Source organism: Bos taurus, chromosome 3 (genome assembly GCF_002263795.3).
Source record: "Bos taurus isolate L1 Dominette 01449 registration number 42190680 breed Hereford chromosome 3, ARS-UCD2.0, whole genome shotgun sequence".
NCBI classification, from domain to species: domain Eukaryota; kingdom Metazoa; phylum Chordata; class Mammalia; order Artiodactyla; family Bovidae; genus Bos; species Bos taurus.
The window spans coordinates 63,933,047-63,943,370 of record NC_037330.1 but is presented as its reverse complement, the minus strand read 5'-3'; the positions used below and the strand labels follow the sequence as shown (position 1 = coordinate 63,943,370).

Sequence of the window (10,324 nt, the reverse complement as noted above, 5' to 3'; positions counted from 1 at the left end):
CAATCGGTTCTGAAGGAGATCAGCCCTGGAATTTCTTTGGAAGGAATGATGCTAAAGCTGAAACTCTAGTACTTTGGCTACCTCATGCGAAGAGTTGACTCATTGGAAAAGACTCTGATGCTGGGAGGTATTGGGGGCAGTAGGACAAGGGGACGACAGAGGATGAGATGGCTGGATGGCATCACTGACTCGAGGGACGTGAGTCTGAGTGAACTCCGGGAGTTGGTGATGGACAGGGAGGCCTGGCGTGCTGCGATTCATGGGGTCGCAAAGAGTCGGACATGACTGAGGGACTGAACTGAACTGAAAATAGTGTATTATCTAATGAAAAGATAAATATTTTAGACATAATTATATAAAAAATGTATCGGTAAAATTTTAGTGTTAGGAAGTAAAGGTAAAAGGTACTATGGAAGCTGATCCCAGGGATGACTAAAAGGAGCGTGACACTTTCCAAAAACAAGAAAATGGGCCTGGAGCACAGAGATGGAGGAAATGAGTAAAGTGAGATGAATCTGGAGAAAGTAAGAAGGCTATAAAGGACTTTGTTAAGATTTTCATATTCGTAAGTAAAGAAAAAAACATTAAGTAGAGGGAAATTTAAGAAAGTGTCATAACTGTATCTTTCTTTTGACCATAAGGAAGATGTAAGAGATATCTAAGAGAAAAGCAACAAAGAAGGGAAAACAAATAGGAAGATATTGTGGTAGTCTAAAAGACAAATGATGGAGACTTAGCAAAAGTGAAAGTGAAGTCCCTCAGTAGTGTCTAAGAGTCGTGACTCTTAGCGACCCCATGGACTACAGCCCACCAGGCCCTCCGTCCATGGGATTTTCCAGGCAAGAGTACTGGAGTGGGGTGCCATTGCCTTGTCCGTTAAGAAGAAGACTTGGACCCGTAGAATAACAATGACTCTGGCATTGAGAAGGTAGATGAATCCAAGAACAATTTAAGTGGCAAAGGGGCAGAACTTAATATAATGGATTAAGTATGATTTGGGGGTAATGATAGAAAGTAACTGGAAATGTCTATTGATTTCACAACTAGATGTATAGGTCCCAACAGAACGAGGACTGAGTTTGTATGGGAATATCATGAGTTTATTTTCAGGACATGCTGACTGCTATAGGAACATACATGGCATATACTAGGTGATCAAAAAATGTATCATGAATTATCAAATGAACATCAAATAGCCAATTAGATGTAGCAGCTTCTTTCTAGGCCTTATAAAATAATACCAGCTCAAATATCTATTTTTGGTACTTGTATATAGAAATAAAAATATTGAGAGAGTAGAAATCCTAATACATAATGAAAACTCCAAAACTAAATAGTTAAAGATTAAGTACAAAGGCAAAAATGCTATAATACTCTTGTTATACTAGTGTAATATTTATTTCCAAATCCTATTCATCAGCTATAGAAGCAAAACTATGGGATAAATCTGTCTCCTTATTTAGGATATTTCATTGACCTTGTCTATGTCTCCTGATTGTTCTGTATCATAATAAAATCATCTTTATATATAGTTGCTTGGCACTAATTGCAGAGAACATTTAACATTTCTATCTGGCAATTTTCAAAGGTCACATATTATTAATAATATAACTGTATTTTCAAATAAGCAGTTTGCTTCTATAGTGTCACGAAAAATGTTGGTTGATGTGGCTTTTATTCAATGAATGGTATTTATGTAGAGGAAGTATTGGCCATTGCATCATTATCCTAATATTCCGCCATGTTCCATGTTGCGTCATTTGTGAGGGTTATGGCCACATCACTTTCTGTTTTCCTCTTCTCTATAATAAAAAGCAATTTATTTCTTCTGTTTTTTATTTCCTTTTTACTTATGTTAATACCCTAAAAAAACGGAATAAAAAATAAATGACCCTACAACAGATAATCATATTTAAGATTTTGGTGCATATACTTCCAAACAGTGTAATTAGTATATTACAAATCCTTTGGTGTGGCACATACTACACAATATACAAAGTATGTGTGTTTCCATTTCTACAGCTATTAAAATCTAAACTGAAATGACTATGTATAAAATTACACTGTGCATTATTAATGCATTACTGTTAGACATTTAATATACTTACCACACTTTGCTATCATACACCTATCTGTAATAAGCGTATATATGCATAAATTTTAGCACATTTGTCTCATTATTTCATTATAAATTACTAGAGACTACTAGTTCAAAAGATATGTATGATTGAAGCTTGTTGATACTGTTGATAATATTTTAAAATTAGTTTACAAAATAGTGTTAATTTACCATCTCACTAGCAATGTATTAAATTACCCTTTTGACCATTTTCTTTTTGATTAGATGCTGGACTGAACATTGTTAATTATAAATATTGTAAAATTAATTTTCGTTGTCCTCCCAGTAAAATCCTATTTTATATCTTATATTTCATTCCTTTACAAGAAGTGAAGAATGTCAAATAAAATTAGTACTAGTGGGCATCTTCAATTTCATTCAGTTATTTATATTAATTATCTAGGATTTCAAAACTGCATGTTTTGAATGATAGCTATATGTTTGTAATCTTTTTTTTTTCATTCTTTTTTTTTAAATTTTATTTTATTTTTAAACTTTACAATATTGTATTAGTTTTGCCAAATATCGAAATGAATCCGCCACAGGTACACCCGCATTCCCCATCCTGAACCCTCCTCCCTCCTCCCTCTCCTACCCTCCCTCTGGGTCGTCCCAGTGCACCAGCCCCAAGCATCCAGTACCGTGCATCGAACCTGGACTGGCGACTCGTTTCATACATGATATTATACATGTTTCAATGCTAAATGAGATGGATGAAACTGGAACCTATTATACAGAGTGTAATCTGTTTTTTTTAAAAACTTACTTATGAAACTACCCAAGGCCAAAATCTGTTTAGGAGTTAGCTTTTTGAAAAATCTTGTCAACTTTTGAACAGGTTATTCAATTATTTTACTTCTTGTTTCAGTTAACATTAAGCAATAAAATAATTAACTGAAGATTTTCAAGTTATTACTTAAAATGTATATTTTAATTGTCATATTTAATGCCCTTGTTATCATCTTCATTAGTCATATTATATATTTATTTTCTCTTTGATATTATTTTGCATTTTATATTTGTTTCTTCAAATACTAAATATGCAAGTTTTACATTTGATATATGGATTATTTGTTTTTTATAATGTACTATTTAATATTTTAATATTTCTCACTTTTAAGGTTTTTAAAGCAAAATATGTCTAATTATTAGATTTTCTTTAGATTTTTCCCTAAACATTTGACACTGTAAATATTTCTCTAAGACAGCTTTGATTTCATCCAATTTATTTTGATATGTGTACTTAATATCTGAGTATAAAAATTTTTGATTTTTTGTTTGACTTGAGAAAAACAAGAAGAGTGGTTTTTACATCCCAAGTAGTTTGTTTTAATTTGTGCTGTTTTGATCACTGTCGTTGTTTTCTTATTTGTTATTCACTTGAAATTGTAACTCAGAAAATATTGGCCTCACGTACTTTTCTCCAGCAGATACAGATATCTCCAGCAGATACACAGATACTCAGTGAATAAAGAAAAACCTTACTTTTTAACTCCTTTTATACATTATTAGAAATTTCTGCTCAACCATTAAATTTTTTTCTGAGTTTTATTTACAAATATGGAAAGTTACAATAGATAATGAAAGAAAAGGGAGATATCTTATAAAATTTACATAAAGCCTGATACTAAGACTGCATTGTTTCAGTTGATATCAAACACTTAAAATTGAACCATCAGTGAAAAAGCTATTCTGTTTTCAAATCTTTCTCAGTTCAGCAGATTCTTTAAATCAGTTTGTGACGTATGTGAGGTATAAATAAGAAATCTCAAGCTAGCTAATATTGAATAATGATGTAATTTTATGCATACTATAAAATGTTTTAAAATCTGTTTTTGTGTGCCATAAAATCTCCGTTCTCCGAAAGTGAGACATTTGGAATTTTACATTAGTTTTAGCTTATCCATGTTTTTCTGATGAGGCAGGAAAGAGTGAGGTAAATATTTTGACTAAAGTTATCATAATTCATTCTACCCACACAACAAACACAGTTAACAAATAAATTAATTATCTCTTTTTAATCTGCCAATTTTCTAAATCATCTTAAAGCATTAATTAAAAAGTTGCCAAAGCTATATCAACACTTCCAGGACTCATATTAAAGAAATATATCACTGTATATAATACTGTAATAGAACAGTGAGAATTTTACTTCATTTTAGGAATATTTTGCGGAGAAGGCAATGGCACCCCACTCCAGTACTCTTGCCTGGAAAATCCCATGGACAGAGGAACCTGGTAGGCTGCAGTCCATGGGGTCGCTAGGAGTTGGACACGACTGAGCGACTTCACTTTCACTTTTCACTTTCATGCATTGGAGAAGGAAATGGCAACCCACTCCAGTGATCTTGCCTGGAGAATCCCAGGGAAGGGGAAGCCTGGTGGGCTGCAGTCTATGGGGTCACACAGAGTCAGACACGACTGAAGCGACTTAGCAGCAGCAGCACACATTCTACTGCTATAAATTTGAATTCTCAATATCAAAATGGATTTTAATTTAGTTCAAAGTATATTCATGAATTTTCTTCTTAAAGACAATTTTCATTAATTTTTTTAGCATTGTAATTATCCACCAGTGGTAGTGATAGAGTACAGTTATGTACAGCAGGAGTAGATCTGAATGGTATAAAGGATGGACTTCAGCAGTTATTTTGGCACACAACGACACATACTGGTTGCCAGCCATTTGCAACAGTCTTACAGAAAGCAAAATTCCAGTGCATCCTTGTCAGTGTCATTTATCAAATGATCCAGCACTCATCGCAGCATCTCTTAGTTTGCTCTCCTCAAAGCAGCAGTAGGTCACTTAATGCATCATTAAGTACAACAAAAAGTGTATGGGAAGTTAGCGCTGCTCACAGCAATGTTCAAATTACAGGGCACAGGTATTCTGGATAAATACCTTAAACATTTCATAGAAAAAAAGTGTTGGTGGGAAAATTCTGAAACGTGTTCTTCACATGTTCTTAGAAGGTCTTGGAAGAACTGAGTCCCGCTGTGGTCAACATTAAGTTTCTTAATACATTTTCCAAGTTTTACTCTTTTTCCCTCTTTCTTTCTTGAGTGCCTCACTTTGATTTCCCTGGACCAATTATCTCCCCCCAGAGCAACAGCTACTAAGTTTTTGTTTCATAGTTTGTGTTCAACTGAAATGCAAGCTTAGAAATTATTTTTATTTCAGTAAAATGTTTATTAACTTTGAATTCTACTAGGTAATTTGGATCCAAAATTTTATTCCAAGAATCAAAATACTTTTTTAAATTAAAAAAAAATTAAATATGTAGAGACTAAAAATTAACTAAGAAAAAGATGATTAATTCTACTAGACTAACAGAACCAACTGAAAATAAATATTTTGGAGAAGTGTGATACTTCCAAATTTTATATCCCAAACAAGATGTATATAACATTTATTTATCTTAAGTGTGTCAATTTCACTGATTTTTTCCCCAAGAACCTACTCTTATTTTCATTGATTCCTCCACTTTTCTATTCTGTTTCATTTGCATGCATGCTTAGTTGTGTCCAACTCTTTGTAACTACATGGAACATGGCTGCCAGGGTCCTCTGTCCGTGACATTTCCCAGGAAAGAATATTGGAGTGGTTTGCCATTTCCTACTCCTGGGGATCTTTCAGACTAAGGGATTGAACCCATATCTCCTGCTTGACAGGTGATTCTTTACTATTGAGCCATCTGGGAATCTCTATTTCATTTCAGTTAAGCTCAGGTGGGTCCAACTATTTGCAACCCCCATGGACTGCAGCACGCCAGGCTTCCTGTCCATCACCAACTCCCGAGCCTACTCAAACTCATGTCCATAGAGTCGGTGATGTCATCCAACCATCTCATCCTCTGTCGTCCCCTTCTCCTCATGCCTTCTATCTTTCCCAACATCAGGTTCTTTTCCAATGAGTCAGTTCACATCAGGTGGCCAAAATATTGGAGTTTCAAATTCAGCATCAGTCCTTCCAATGAATATACAGAACTGATTGCCTTAGGATGGACTGGTTGGATCGCCTTGCAGTCCAAGGGATTCTAAAGAGTCTTCTCCAACACCACAGTTCAAAAGCATCAATGCTTCAGTGCTCAGCTTTCTTTATAGTCCAACTCTCACATCCATACATGTCTACTGGAAAAACCATAGCTTTGACTAAATGGATCTTTGTTGGCATAGTAATGTCTCTGCTTTTTAATATGCTGTCTAGGTTGATATAGCTTTTCTTCCAAGGATCAAGCGTCTTTTAATTTCATGGCTGAAGTCACCATCTGCAGTAACTTTGGAACCCAAGAAAATAAAGTCTGTCACTGTTTCCATTGTTTTCCCATCTATTTGCATGAAGTGATGGGACTAGATGCCATGATCTTAGTTTTCTGAATGTTGAGTTTTAAGCCAACTTCTCCATTCTCCTCTTGCGCTTTCACCAAGAGGCTCTTTAGGTCTTCTTTGCTTTCTGCCATAAGGGTGGTGTCATCTGTATATATGAGATTATTGATATTTCTCCCAGCAGTCTTGATTCCAGTTTGTGCTTCATCCAGCCCAGCATTTCTCATTATGTATTTTGCATATAAGTTAAATAAGCAGAGTGATAATATACAGCCTTGACATACTCCTTTCCCGATTTGAAACTAGTCTATTGTTCCATGTCCAGTTCTAACTGTTGTTTCTTGACCTGCATAGAGATGTCATGTATCTCTGCTCTAATCTTTATTCCTTCTTTTGCTAGCTTTAGGTTTCAGTTCAGTTCAGTTCATTCGCTCAATTGAGTCCAACTCTTTGCGACCCCATAAACTGCAGCACGCCAGGCCTCCCTGTCCATCACCAACTCCCGGATTTCACTCAAATTCACATCCATCGAGTCGGTGATGCTATCCAGCCATCTCATCCTCTGTCGTTCCCTTCTCCTCCTGCCCCCAATCCCTCCCAGTATCAGAGTCTTTTCCAATGAGTCAGCTCTTCACATGAGGTGGCCAAAGTACTGGAGTTTCAGCTTTAGCATCATTCCTTCCAAAGACTGGTTCCAAATAGGAAAAAGAGTACATCAAGGCTGTATATTGTCACCCTGCTTATTTAACTTATATGCAGAGTACATCATGAGAAATGCTGGGCTGGAAGAAGCACAAGCTGGAATCAAGATTGCCGGGAGAAATATCAATAACCTCAGATATGCAGATGACACCACCCTTATGGCAGAAAGTGAAGAGGAACTCAAAAGCCTCTTGAGGAAACTGAAAGAGGAGAGTGAAAAGTTGGCTTAAAGCTCAACATTCAGAAAACGAAGATCATGGCATCTGGTCCCATCACTTCATGGGAAATAGATGGGGAAACAGTGGAAACAATTTCAGACTTTATTTTTCTGGGCTCCAACATCACTGCAGATAGTGATTGCAACCATGAAATTAAAAGACGCTTACTCCTTGGAAGGAAAGTTATGACCAACCTAGATAGCATATTAAAAAGCAGAGACATTACTTTGCCAACAAAGGTCCGTCTAGTCAAGGCTATGGTTTTTCCAGTAGTCATGTATGAATGTGAAAATTGGACTTTGAAGAAAGTTGAACGCTGAAAAATTGATGCTTTTGAACTGTGGTGATGGAGAAGACTCTTCAGTGTCCCTTGGACTGCAAGGAGATCCAACCAGTCCATTCTAAAGGAGATCAGTCCTAGGTGTTCTTTGGAAGGAATGATGCTAAAGCTTTAGGTTTAGCCTGTTCTTTTTCTAGTTTCTTAAGGCGTAAAGTAACGTTGTGATTTGAGGTCTTCTTTTTTATGTGAATGGTTAGAGCTAAAAATTTCCCTTTGGTATTATTTTCACTGTATGCACTAAGTTTTAGTATGTTTTCATTTTTATTTGTCTCAAGATATTTTCTAATTTCCCTTGTGATTTCTTCTTTTACGCATGGATTATATAAAAGCATTGCTTAATTTCCACATATTTTTGTGTTTTTTTTTCATTTTCCTTTAGCTATCGAGTCCTAGTTTCTACTATGATTGGAAAAGATATGCTGTATGATATTAATCTTATTAAATTTATTAAGACTTGTTTAGTGGCTTAACATGTGTTCTATCCTGTAGAATGCTATATGTGCATGTGATAGGAGTGCATATTCTGCTGTTATTGGGCGGAATATAATATATATGTACTTCCAATTCATCTGGGGTTAAATGTCCTATTTACTTATTGATCATCTGTCTGGTTGCTCTATCTACTATTTAAAGTAGGGTACTGAAATCTTCTACTAGGACTGTAGACTTTTATATTGCTCCCTTCACTCCTACCAATGTTGGCTTTCCATATTTAGGAATTCTGACTTTGGTGCAGGAAATCAGTCCTGAATATTCATTGGAAGGACTGATGCTGAAGCTGAAACTCTGACACTTTGGCCACTTGATGAAAAGAACTGACTCATTGGAAAAGACCCTGATGATGGGAAAAATTGAAGGCAGGAGGAGAAGGGGATGACAGAGGATGAGATGGTTGGATGGCATCACCGACTCAATGGACATGAGTTTCAGCATGCTCCAGGAGTTGGTGCTGGACAGGGAAGCCTGGCATGCTGAAGTCCATAGGGTTGCGAAGAGTCAAACATGACTGAGTGACTGAACTGAACTAATATCTGTGTAAATATATATATTTTTGGTGAATTAAGCCTTTTGCCATCCTATAATGTCCTTGTCTCTTATAAAAATTTTAACTTAAAGTCTATTTTGTCTTACATTAGTGTAGTCACTCCTGTTCAGTTTGAGTTGCTATTCACACAAAATATCTTTGCACTTCATTTCACTTTCAACCTATGTGTCCTTAGATCTAAAGTAAGTTCCATGCTTACTTTGGCAGACCAAATACAAAAATTGGAACAATACAAAAAAGATAAGCATGGACCCTACACATGGATGACACACAAATTTGTGAAGTTTTCCATATTTCTAGGTTCCGGTTGAGAGAGTAGCACTGACATATATACACTACTGTGTGTAATTAGATAGCTAGTGGGGAGCTTCTGGGAGCTTAGCTGGGTGCTCTAGAGGACCTAGAGGGGTGGGACGGGGGTGAGATGGGAGGGAGGCTCAAGAGGAAGAGGATATAAGTATATTTATGGATGATTCCCTGGTGGCGCTAGTGGTAAAGAACCCTTCTACCAATGTAGGAGACAAATGAGATGAGGGTTCAGTCCCTGGATTGGGAAGATCCCCTGTAGGAGGGCATGGCAACCTACTCAACTTTCTTGCCTGAAGAATCTCATAGCCAGAGAAGACTGGCATTCTATAGTCCATGGGATCACAAAGAGTCAGACATGACTGAAGCAATTCAGCATGCACGTGGCTGATTCATGTTGTTGTAGGACAGAAACCAACACAGTATTGTAAACAATTAACCTTCAATTAAAAATTTAAAAATAATAAAAAATAAAGTGAATCCCATAAACAACATTTGGTTGTTTATATAACATATAAATAATGTTCAATATGTTTGCTTTCAATGATCTGTACTAGAATGGTCAATTCTTTGAAGAAACACCTACAAAGTAAACTCAACTTCAATCTCTATCTTTGCTTAAAGTTAGAAATTTGACCTAGAGTGATCAACAGTGCTGTGTTTCTATAAGTTTACATGTCCCTATTATACACCTACTACAGAGATCTATGCAGCTTCGTTAAATAGCTTATTGATCATCACTAGGTACCCTGAATAATTCCTACTTCAAGTGGTAATCTCTTAGGAAAACTTCTGAGGGAATGGATTCTGTTTACCTATGCTGTGTCTCTGGGTTTTTACTTATTTGGTTCAGTTTGTTTTTCAGTTGCTTGTCAGTTCTGGAATTGATTTGAGTTATAAAATGGTTTTACTTACCCACCCTCAGATGAAAGTATAAGCTGAAAATACTTTCTCTCCCCCTACAATTCAGAAATGTTTTGACTCTACAAGACCACTTGCTTGGTACTATAAATCATCCTAATAGATACAATACCCCAAGATTTGATTTTAAACTCCTAAAATTTGGTCATTTGTTTATTTATAGTTTCTATAGCTACAAAATAATGTGGAAATTTTTAGTAAAATTCTAAAAAAAAGTAAACTATACCACAAAGACTTTAAAGCACACACAAATCAGACCACAATTTTCTATACCATAAATAAATAAATGCTTTAATTCAACAAATGTTGAATGCTAGCTACTGCAAATATCACTAACATAAATTGTT

General features: G+C 35.7%; 1 non-coding gene across 1 annotated transcript; it reads left to right on the top strand.

Moving 5' to 3' along the window:
- Nucleotides 1-8,943: 8,943 nt before the first annotated feature.
- LOC112446074 (U6 spliceosomal RNA) lies at nt 8,944-9,048 on the top strand. The gene has a single exon (XR_003034152.1). It is a non-coding gene; the product is annotated as a U6 spliceosomal RNA (small nuclear RNA).
- The last annotated feature ends 1,276 nt before the right edge of the window (nt 9,049-10,324 follow it).